This window comes from Salarias fasciatus, chromosome 15 (assembly GCF_902148845.1).
Source record: "Salarias fasciatus chromosome 15, fSalaFa1.1, whole genome shotgun sequence".
Taxonomy (NCBI): Eukaryota; Metazoa; Chordata; class Actinopteri; order Blenniiformes; family Blenniidae; genus Salarias; species Salarias fasciatus.
This window is the reverse complement of record NC_043759.1, coordinates 21,729,919-21,741,055: the sequence shown is the minus strand read 5'-3', so window position 1 is coordinate 21,741,055 and position 11,137 is coordinate 21,729,919. Positions and strand designations below refer to the sequence as shown.

The window sequence follows — 11,137 nt, the reverse complement described above, 5'->3', positions numbered from 1 at the left end:
TTGTCTGCGGAGGGCTGCTGGTGTGAACATTTCGTTTATTTGGTCTTTTAATACAAGCTGACCCCTGTCCCCTGCTCGGTGTGTGTGCATGTGTGTGTGTGCATGTGTGTGTGTGTGTGTAGGTCCGGGGAGCAGTCTCCCATGACAACTACGTCAACGACCCGGAGACGGTGTCAACAGAGGACCACACCGCACAAGGAGCGGGAGAAAACACACGCACGCACACACACACACGCATATACACAAATAAACTTTAGCGTGCATATATCCCACATAGCACATAGTGTGTGTGTGTGTGTGTGTGTGTGTGTGTTTATATGTGTTTTGGTCTTGAGGAAATCTTCAGCATGTCTTGAGATGGATCCCCGGGGCTCTCGCTGGGCTCTGATTGGCCGGCGGGTCTGCGGTGTTTGTTTCCACAGCGACAGAGCTGTCACTGCCTCCTACCACCCAGGTAGAGCGAGCTGTCAATCAGTCGGGCGGGCGGCCCACCGCACGCAGACCCCGCCGCAACCAATCCGGCTGCTCACAAGTAGGTTGTGCCGAAAGGCAATCAAACTTTAAAAACCGAGTGAAGGAAAATGGTTTTAGGGGGTTTCTGCATGAAGTCAAAGGAACAAGCTATTGCTTAATAACCGTTTTCATAGCTGGATCAACGCAGGCGTTAATCAGAGCGCTAAACTTGCACATGTCAGCATCATTTTCAGTGTATTCTTTACTCGGGAAAATTTTACTGCTTTTTTTTTTTTGCATTTTCGCTTCAGAAAAGCTTCGAATTTCCACGCAACATTCATGTTGTGAGGCCTAAACGTGTGAATGTGTTCGGCTGGCTCTCTGCGTTTGCCCCCCTGACGGACTGGTGGTGACCTTTGACAGGGCGTGCGCTGGAGTCTGCTCCACACTCCCCCAGCCCCAAGCATCACAGAGTCGTTTAAAAGTTGGATGAATGGAGGTGTTTTCGCAAATTCCTAATTTACGGCTTATTATAACCGCATCGATATATCAGCTCACAAATGCTACGAAAAAACTGACGTGTGGGCCACGCATTGAGTTTTTGATTAATCGTGTTTTATTAATATCCAAAAGTCCATCATATTAGCTGCGTTTAAGAAAATAATAATTTATGCCTTCGACCGAACTCGTTACACTTTGAAGTTTTCCACAAAAGTGATCCTGCTGCTGTGACAAATAATAGGAAGTACCATAAAATCTAAGAATGGAGCCTTTTCTATTTTGGAGTTGAGGCGTATCTGGAGGCGATGAAAAGCAGATGTAACACAATATAGAAGTCAGGGTCTCGCCGAGCAATGTCACACAACCAGGACAGTCACATGCTCGCAAAAATAGCCGGGCGGGCACGTGTGTTTAGAGAAGGTAAACCAGAGAGACAAGAACAAGGGTGTTATTCACTTCCAGCAGATATTCCAGCTTTGAGGAGGACAGACACACGGAGTCCGGTTCTGAATGGAAGCCGCATGAAATCTGAGCCGATCACAGTAAACTTGAAATCCTGGGAGCGTTGAAAATGTGTCCTCCTTCGAGCCGGATTTGAACCAGCGACCTAAGGATGCCTGTGTGAGTCACTCTACAGTCCTCCGCTCTACCAACTGAGCTATCGAAGGGGCTGCTGGAGGTGGTTTGCACCGGTCAGAACGACCTTATCGGGAGTTCAGCGGCGTTTGAACACAGCGTCGGGAGAACCGACCAGCTGAGACTCTGCACAGTGACCAGAAGGCTTTTCTAAACATTTCCATACAATGTGTGTGCATAACTGCTGCATGCTTGTGTGTGTGTGTGTGTGTTAATCCCTGTCCTTGCTCAGCAGTCACACACTCCAGTGTGCGCACGTCGAGCGCTTTGCTCCCCGCGGGCTACAGTAGCGCCGCCGCCGCGTCTGTGTGAATACAGTAAAGCCTCGTCACTGTAATCAGCGATCAATACCGGCGACCGGAGCCCGATCATCAATACCGTCCCATCTGCCAAAGCAAATAAACGCCACATGCCGGACGGGCAGCCGCTCTGACGCTCAGCGACGGCGTGGAGGCAGGCCTCTGATGTACCTGACTGCGGCACACAGGTCGACGGTTACGAAGGCGTCATTAATGCGCCGGGCCGGATGCCGCTGTGACCTCTCCCTTTTCAGGCCTGACCCCTGCAGATGACCCTGGAGAGGGATTAGTCCCTGATACGCCTAATTAACCCCACAGCACAGCGCTCCCACTCAGAGCAGCAGACTCTCCTCCCCGCCGCCACGCTCCGTCCCGGACACGTTCGCACTCATCGCTTTGCTTCAGTTTGGGTTCAGCGGATTTCAAAATCATCCGTCAGTCTCAATGAAGCAGAAAGAAAATTCTGTGTCACAACTTGGAATTTTAGCCACTGAAGCAACCTCAGTCTGAAGCCTTCAAGAAATCTGCTTCTTAAGTTTAGAGACACCCTATCCACCCTGACGCTTCCCCGGCCCCAGCTAACCCCTCCGTAATCCTGACGAAGCCTAAACAAGCGTATTTTGACTGCAGGGTTTGCAGGGAGGAAACAGAGGTTGGATTTCCACCATTCAAAACCGACAAAAACATCCACGGCGAAAACCTGCGGAAATGAGCCCGTTAACATAACACACATTTAGACTCGCGCTGCGGTCGGAGGAAAAAAGAAAGGATGACTAATCAGATCGCACTGAGTGCAAGCTGGTAGAGAAAGACAAAAAAAAAAAACTATTTACAAAGCAAGTTAAAAACTTAATGATTCAAAGAATGAGTTATACTGAGAATCAGTGACATTTCCGGAGTATGAGGAAAACTAAGTTTGGACCAAGCGCCACATTTAATTGACAGACTCGGTGTATTTTGTAGATTTTCCAAGAGGGGATGGATGAATTGTTCCTTTTAATCCGTGTAAAGAGTGCTTCTCTTTTTAAAAACAGCTTTGTGAAACGGCTGAACAGCCACAACAGGCCGGACTGAGAAATCCAGACTGAGAAACCTGACTGTGACGGCTGGATTTGTTTGTAGCTTCAGAAGCTCAGTCAATGATGAATTATGGGGCTGGTTTCTTTCAGTTGGTAATTATGTTTCGGTATCACAATCACTTCGTTTTCGAATCACTATTGGGTCCAAAAAGGACTTTTAGAGGTAAGTCGGGAAGTTCTGCTTTTATCTATTTAGAAAAAAAAAAATAAACTAGGGGTATCAAACATGAGGCCCGTGGGCCAAAACCAGCCTGCAAGAGGCTCCAATCTGGCCCACCACACCACCAAGTAAATCATTTAAAGAAATATATTGTTTTTTGAACAGATTTCTTCACAGCAACACTGAAAACCGAGCTGACATCTGAAAGACGCTGCAATGAAAAATAGGCACCTCAATACAAAAATGTAAACTAGCTTTAGCCTCAAATCCACCAGGACACGTTTTTATGACATTTCACTGTATTTTGCACCAGAAGATATAATTAGAATCGGCCTAATGTTGCGACTGTGGTAAATTTTGGTAGTAATTCCTTGTTTTTTGTGAAAATATATACATTTCCATGTGCTGCACCAAAACAAAGAAACACTGTTAACATGCCTTCATGTCCGGCCCGTTTAAGCTGCATATGACCCTGAAATAAAATGACTTTGACACCCCTGTTCCCTACGGTTTGTTTCTGAATTGTGGCTAAAAAACACAGATTTAAAACATCACAACCTGGTTTACTCCTGTAAATTTCAGATCAATAAATATCCTGAAGATACTTATTTACACCATGAGTAAGAGAACGTCCAGATTAGTTTGCGGTCACTCAGAACACTGAAAGCAAAGCCGTGCAAGACTTGTTTCAAGACTTCAGGAAGGGGTTTTGAAATGCTGTAAACTTGCAAATAGTCACTGAAACCTCGACATAGCCGCGTTTTGAACTCTGAACCGCCGGACTGTTTGTGTTTGCTGACACCTAATATCGGCTTGCTCATCAGATTTAGGTGCGAAGGAATCCCTGCGCCAGCTAAAACGCTCGCCGAGGTCCCCGTTTATAATCCCAAGTCCCACGCATCCACACATACGGTACGCTATGTAAAGCATCCCGGGTCCGGCTCACACCGCGCAATTTGACACCGACTACGAAACAGTTGCACAGAACCAGACACTCTATTTGCAGGTTACCAAGCAACGTATCTGCCAGCTCTGATTTTTAACAGGCTGCCTAATGGGCGCACGTTATATTTAGTTGGCTTAAGATACTATTCCTCTTCAGATTTACGAGACATATACTAACTCTGACTAACTCCCATCCTGTTCACACCTCCTTAGCTCCTGCTTACATGGATATATATGCGTGCACATGCGTGTCTCGGCGCTGCTGCTTCTCGCAGGGATTCTTGCCGGTCCATGTTGGCACGAACTTAAAGACCGAGAGAGCAGAAGCCTTTATAGCGCGTAAAGTATGGAAGGAAAAAGGACATTATCTAAAATGTTATTAAAAAAAAAAGTGCCCCAAAGAAGAAATCAGCCTTGTCCTTCACACATCAGCTTCACTGTATATGTGTGTGTGTGTGTGTGTGTTATCATCCCCTCGCAGAGGAGACTTATCGGCACCTCCCACCCGCCACAACGTTTCCCAGCTGTATCATTTTGATAAGTGAGTGGCTGTGAATGCGCGGCTTTGTCCGGCCGGCCGGTATGGAAAGCATATGAGCGCGCGTCTGTGTTTGTGTAAGCCATCGCACTGAAGGGCGCACAGGTGTGAAGGTGTGAAGGAAATGAAATAAACCGCCCCCAAACGCTTCAGCGTGTGTGTGTGTGTGTGAGCGTGTGACCCTGCGTACCTGATACTGAAGCTCTCACACTCTCACAATACCATCTGACAAATACAGTGAGTACAATCACACGTTCCAGCCCAGAATGGCATTCTGGGAACATCTTTCTTCGATGACGAGAACGTTACAAACGGATTTAAACTGATTTCTTTGATATGATCACCGACATGAAGAGAGGGATCAGTATCCCAGCAGAGACAGGGCACGGAGGACAGGAGTTGTTGGGGTGGGGGGTATGTGGGGTGTGTGTGTGTGTGTGTGTGTGTGTGTGGGGGGGGGGGGGGGGGGGGGGGTAGTTACAGGCATCCAGAGAGCAGGACAGATGGTTAGACACTGGTCAGGGTTACAGAGCAAAAGGCTGTAAAACAGATATGAGAAAACCATGTGTGTGTGTCACCTTGGAATGCACGCACGCCCTCGCACAGTTGCACACGTACATGCACTCTTACACTTGTGCATTTTGTGCGTGATGAAGGGGAGGACCTGCGAGCAAGAGGAGAAACACATCCACTCTCAGAAATGGAAATTCTCTGGATCGTTCACTTATGCAAATAGGTCAGGGCTCTCACACCAACCTTAAAGAAACTGCAATTCAGGGAACCGAAAACAAAAGCATGGCATTGAAAAAAATTTAATGAGAGAGACAGATTTAGAATACTGTAATGACGTTTGGAACTTAAAGGGAGGTGATAACCTGAAATATCAGGGCCAAGAAAAGTCCTGGGGTCATGGGACTGACAGCTGACAGCGTTATCGGTGTTTAGTAATTAGAAAGAAGAATTTATAATTATTAGTTATTTTTTTAATAAGAGCTGTAGGCATTAATTCCTGCTTTATAGCAACCTCAGAACAGCAGCAGTTGCAGACTATATGATCAAACGATCCGAACAACCAGTTACAATGATATTCTTCACCTTGATATCATCCTGTCTTTACAGCTGCATCTTCTAAGTTGTAAAATTACTTGAAAAAGACAAAGCAGGACGGAGAGGGCTCATTAACCAAAGAGAAAAGTAAACCTTGTGTCTGAGTCAGGGACAGCCACAAGTCTCGTTACTGATAATCTTCAAACTGTCGAAACAGCAGATTTAGAGCAGCGAGACGTTTCTGATTCACGGGTGAAAATCCTAAATCCTTCCCTGAAATAAGAGAAACGCCGTTCAAAGGCTTCTTATGTTTACTTCAGTACTTTGATTGAACCACATATCTGTGCTTCCACTCAAAAGAGGAATGTGTGCACGTTTGCTCCCTCTATCTGTTTTTTTCTTGCTTTCTTAAATAAGTAAAACCTCTCCAGCTTTTTTTTTTTCCTGCTGTTCCTGAATCAGTCTCGCGGGGACAAAACATCTGCGAGCGTCCCAGATCCTAAACAGGGAGGAATAACTTCAAGTAGCATCAACAAGCTCTTTTCCCCGGCGCGGCTGTCAGCGCCCTCAGGATCCGGGTGACACATCAATTCACTGGAACCACAGACAGGCGCCAACGACCGGCCTAATCTGCTCGCACATCTCCCCCCGGCTTTGGTCTGCTGGCCTCTCCCGGTCCCCCTCTCTCTGGATCCTCTTCAGCTTACACTTACACCTGCAGCGAGGCGAGACTATCCCAGTCGCCATCTTCACGGAGGCAGGGAAACAGATGCGGACGGCTCGAGGAAAGGAAGCGCCATCTTTTTCATCTGTAACCAGTTGAGCTGCGGCGGCTCGGACACGTTTGTGTTTGCTTACGGACGGGGGTGTTTGTGTGATGCCAGTTGTGTGTTATTATCAGGGCTGCACTGAGTCAACAACTCCCATCTCTGATATTATGCGGGTGTCATCTGCTATCAGGGCGGCAGAGGTGAGACTTAGGTCAAATATAGTTTCATGATTTTAGCATCTTCTTCACATGATTTTTGCAAGGATCACAAAAATTTTCAAAACGACCCAATCTAAATCTAACAAAACCTGAATCTATCAAATTCTACATCCTATTTAACCTTTTCTGTGCAAATACATGCTACTAGAATAACAGCAGTATAGAAAAGTAAGCAAATAAAAGTCATGGAGGGACAGCTAAAGAAATGCTTCTCACCACAATAACAACAGCAAAGGCATTGAGTACACACACATCAATACAGACAAACATCTCAAGTTTTCAGATGTTACTGGTCACATGGCATACTCCCCCCATTATTTTGAGTTCATATTGTCTTTTTCTACACAACTCCATTCTGCCATTCTCACTGCATCCCATGAGCAGATATTCTTCCACAAATGCCTGAATGTATTGCTAATTTTGCACCCATTTTTACACACAAACTGCTCCAGCAATGTCATTTCAAAAAATAGACCTAAGAAGTACTCAAGAATGATTCAATGTTAGTTGAGGATCTACAGGAAGATTTGAAAACTCCTGCAGTCATGGTGCATAGAGGTTGCAGAAAAAAACTGACCAACACTGAACAAAAAAAAACTTAAACTTTGTTTCATAATTCATCAAGCGTTATGCATCCAAGTATAAATGTGCAAATAAAAACAAGCACACACAAAGTCTTACAGATTTTCATACTGTAATGCAACTTCCACTCAAGGGAGTGACTTTGGGTTTGGATGTTGCATAGACAGGGGATCAAACCACCAACTCTGAGATTCAAAGACAATCCACTTTACCATCTGACTCACAAATATTCAGTGTTTGTATTTGATATAGTCATCCATCTGTCTTCGACAGTATGTTATAATTTCTAAGTTTGATGTACTGGGTATATCCTGGACTGGACCAGACAATCACAAGCACAAACATGCCTGTCAGTAAATTAGAGTCATCAATTTACGTCAAGTGGACTTCCGCACAGGGAGAACATGCATACCCTACATATATGTAGGGTATGCACAGATAATTTGCCGAAACCTTCCATTTCTTCCCATTTCTGATTGTAAAATTGACTGTCTGACTGCAACAAGTATATATTTTCTACCTCTATTGAGACTATTTCTATGGAATGTAGATCATAAAGCTGCAGTTTGACATCCACAGCAGGAAACAAGTTCTTCTCCGTTTTCTTGTTTACCAGCAGGAAGAGTCCGATTGATCTTATTCAGGCTGTCTGAAAGAAACGCTGCGATAAAACAAATCCAGTGAAAGCCCTCAGACAAACAGCTGCTGTGCTACTTTTGAAGCCGAGAGCTGCACTTGCTTCTCATTAAACACAACAACAACAAAAGTTTTATAACCACGGACCTTGAAAAGTTAATAAAAGAGAGAACAGAAATGAAACAAGTCAACAGCACCTCATCAGGAAAAGCTCTATTAAATATCCCTGTCAGCCTCCTCCTGCAAGCGCGCCTCGTTCCCACGGCCGGCCCGCCGCGGGAGACGCTGCCGGGAAGGACACGGCGTTCGGACGCCAATGTAGCATGAGCCCCTCGCCCTGCAAGAGCGCACTCTCTGACGACTGCGCCCCGCTTTATGTAGGAGTGACTTCGGGTCCCTTCGCTGCCATTACCCGCACCTTTCCATCCGGTTTAGACCCACGACCAAATAAACACCCTTCACACTCCGTCTCGGCCCACACGAACACACACACACACACACACACACACTGCGCGCAGGGATGCGTGGCCCTGTGTCTGTAATTGATATAAAAGCCAGCGTGAGCAAAGGTTACGACCTGCCGGGTTCTGCTGATGTGCCATTAACTCTGCTCATGCAGGAGAGTTACAGGCTCCCTCCGCCTCACATTCCCACCACCTTCCACGCACCTCTTCATACATGAATTCACGTCTCGGACTTGTCGTCAGTGTATATTTAGCATCTAATGAAAATATCTCTCCGTGTGCAAAATGTCGTTGAACTTGTTCTGAACCCTGAAAAATTCCTCTCCTCTCGCTTTGCAGCATTAGCGTGCGGAGCTGCGGAGTGACAGCAGCGTGGGGGTCAAAATAATAATGGCTCTAAGTGAAAGGCTGTCATCACTCCGGCCGCTGCGCCGGCGTAATGTAACTGTAATGGTTAGCTGGCCGTGCAATACGAACAATTACCCAGACAGTATTTCACAATGTAATATCCACCAGGAAGGGCTGCATGGCACACGCGTATTATACAGATGTGTGTCTGTCCTGGTGGCGGTGTGTGTTGGGCCACGTCTTGACCTTGAGTGCGCTGAACCAGTCGTGGCAGGAAGATTGTTAAAAGACATAGATGTAGAGATGTAGACGCGAAAAGCATTAATAATACAAAACGTAAGCTACTGTTCAGTTTCCTGCTTGTCCTGCTGAACAAAGTCGACAGAACGGACTATTTATTTGTCTCCCTTGGCCTTTTTTTAACCATAAATATAATGAAAACATATCCAGGACTCAGTTGAGTAGAGCAGCAGCTTCTGGACGGGAGTGTGTGAAACGGCCCGGATGAACACACTCGCCTCCTCGTCCCCCTCGTCTCATTTGTTTTCTCTCGGCGCTAATCTAAATTCCTCGTGAACACCTTCCATCACGTGCCCGACGATCCGTGCAGCACACCCTCCCTGGCGAGACCGTTTCATCACTCCTCCAACACACACGCGGGGTTCCCCACGCACAATACACACTGTATTGTGTTCCTGGCCTTGACCTTTGACTGCATCTCCCATAATTCCCCACTGTGTTTGGATCCCACACGCAATGGCCTCTGAGCGCTAACAGATAAATCCAGCCAACTTTCACCAACGTAAACAAGACGAGCGGCGCTCACACATATACAAACAGCTTGGGTGTGTGTGTGTGTGTGTGTGTGTGGCCAGGACTGTTCTCCCCTTGGAGAGTTGTATTTAATTTAGGGGCACAGCTACGACTCCCCAGGCTGCTGTAGGCGTCACGCTCTGTAACACCACTGGGGCCCACCGGCGAGCGGACAGGAGGAACGAACGTCTCCGTCTGCAAAGGTCCGAGGATGACGACTGCGCAAACTGTACGTCTGACGGTGCAAAACGGCCTCCAAGCAAGTCCAATCACTGCCGGTAATCTTTACCTTGAAGCACCATAGTAAATGTAATCGTCAGTGGAAGACACACACTCAGTTAAGACACTCTGCACAATGTACTCAGATAAACACACTTTTCTACATATTTGCTGCTTGGAAGGTTCCCAAGATGACAAATGTCTTTATACCTTTATTCCTATATGGACAGTTTGTTTGAACAGAGAAGAAAATGTCTCTCTAAAGACAGTGATGCTGACAGAAACAATCATTTTAAATATTTTGAGTGTCAAATGTTTGATTGACAGCTAATTGACAAACAATGTTTTTATCTCAGGAGGGGTCGGGACACCGGGAATGAAGAACTTGACAGAAAACACACCAACTGAAGTAAGAGAAATTTAAAATATTTAATTGATACCATCTTCTCTGATTTAACTAAGAGTTCTCTAAAACCGTCAGTTTTGAAAAAGCTACTGAATGGGAATTTTAGGAATTCAGAGGGTCTCAGTGAGCAGCGACGAAGCAGCCGACGAACCCAATCCACGTCTTCTGACCTTAAATGTCTTTGTTCACCTCCTGATCTGCTGAACTGAGCAGCAGAGGGAAGAAGAAGAAGAACAAACTGCTGAAGCAGCCCCGGCTCTGCTCTTTGCCCCACAGCGGCACACGTTATACAAGTTCTGGACACGACGGCGGCTTTTAAACCCTGCGGTCCAAACTATAAAATTACGCTCCGACTTATTATAAGTCGGTGTTAACCTCCTCCTGTTGCAGTTTGCGGACCTAGCGTCTCATGTCAAATTCAGTTACAATAACTGAGCACTCGGCGCGTTGCGTGCGTGTGGGTTGCATGCATGGATACATAGGCTTCGGAAAATGTGTTTGCATGTGTTGTATCTTTGTCTATACGAGCGCAGCATGTCGGAACGGGACCGTGCTCGGGCCTTGTAAACACTAAACATAGAGGCCTGTGACCAGCGTTTCGCCGTGCTGCTTGTGATTAGCAGGTTACAGCAGCGTGATCAGAGAGAGCCAGGCGAGCGGAAACCAGAGAATGTGTTTTATGTGGACCTTAATTTAGCATATACTTCCTAGAATTAGATCCTCGGTGGCTGCGCTAATTTAGGACTCAGGGATGTAAATGCTAAATATAAACACAGCAAACATCTAACAGATGCAGAGACAGAAACTAATAAAATGCGAAGGCTTCTTTGCCAAGCTTGTACATAGATGCGCATTGATGTGGAACACACACACATCCACCCAAAAGGCTCACACGTGGAGTGTGGGCAGCATCTCCGTGCTATATATGTTTCCTGTAAAGCTGTCCTCGCACAGAATGTTCTGTAAGAAAATCGTCATAAAGCCAAGCAAGATCCCTAAAATACAGGCTTTTTGCAGAGAACG

The 11,137-nt window shown here is 46.2% G+C and overlaps 1 non-coding gene across 1 annotated transcript; it reads right to left on the bottom strand.

Moving 5' to 3' along the window:
* Positions 1–1,533: 1,533 nt before the first annotated feature.
* Positions 1,534–1,622, bottom strand: trnay-gua (transfer RNA tyrosine (anticodon GUA)). The gene is given in 2 exon segments: positions 1,534–1,569; positions 1,586–1,622. It is a non-coding gene; the product is annotated as a tRNA-Tyr (tRNA).
* Positions 1,623–11,137: the final 9,515 nt, after the last annotated feature.